This window comes from Crocuta crocuta, unplaced genomic scaffold (genome assembly GCF_008692635.1).
Source record: "Crocuta crocuta isolate KB4526 unplaced genomic scaffold, BGI_CrCroc_1.0 scaffold581, whole genome shotgun sequence".
Classification (NCBI taxonomy): Eukaryota; Metazoa; Chordata; class Mammalia; order Carnivora; family Hyaenidae; genus Crocuta; species Crocuta crocuta.
Genome location: NW_027528635.1, coordinates 205382 through 206099, shown reverse-complemented (window position 1 = coordinate 206099; position 718 = coordinate 205382).

Here is a 718-nt window from a genome sequence, read left to right as displayed (position 1 = left end):
TTAGAAAGTGGAATCCATATAAAGAAAAGAAGAGCATTAGAGAAGAAATAAATGAAGGGAAAATATTTTATTTTTCTTGGTTTTAATTAATTTAACAGAAAATAATTTATTCAAAATAATAATAGAAACAACTTTGGGATGACCATAGCTCATGGATGAATGAAATGAATGACCTCAAAATTATAGGGGACAAGGGGGCCTGGATGGCTCAGTTGGTTAAGCATTGACTCTTGGTTTCTGATCCGGTCATGATCTCACAGTTTGTGAGCTCAAGCCCCCCACATCAGGCTCTGCACTGACAGAGTACAGTCTACTTGGAATTGTCTTTTTTCCCCTCCCTTGCTCTCTCTTTCTCTCAGAATAAATAAACTTTAGAAAATTTTATGGGGGACAGAAGGGAGGAATTGAGAATACTCTATAGTAAAGTGCCTGCACTATAATGTGAAGTACAAGTGGACTTAGAATGCTTGTAAATGTATATTGGAATCTAGGGCAGCACTAAAAATATAAAAAAAAGTATAACTGTTACGCTAAGAAAAGAAGGGATAATGGAATCATACAAAATTTTCAGTTAAAGCATGGAGAGGCAGAAAATGAGAGACAAAAAGAAACAAAGCATACAGCAATGAATCAATGAATAGAAAACAATTACAAATATTTATATAGACATAAATCAAACTATATAAATAATCACTATTAAATATCAATGGTCTGTGCT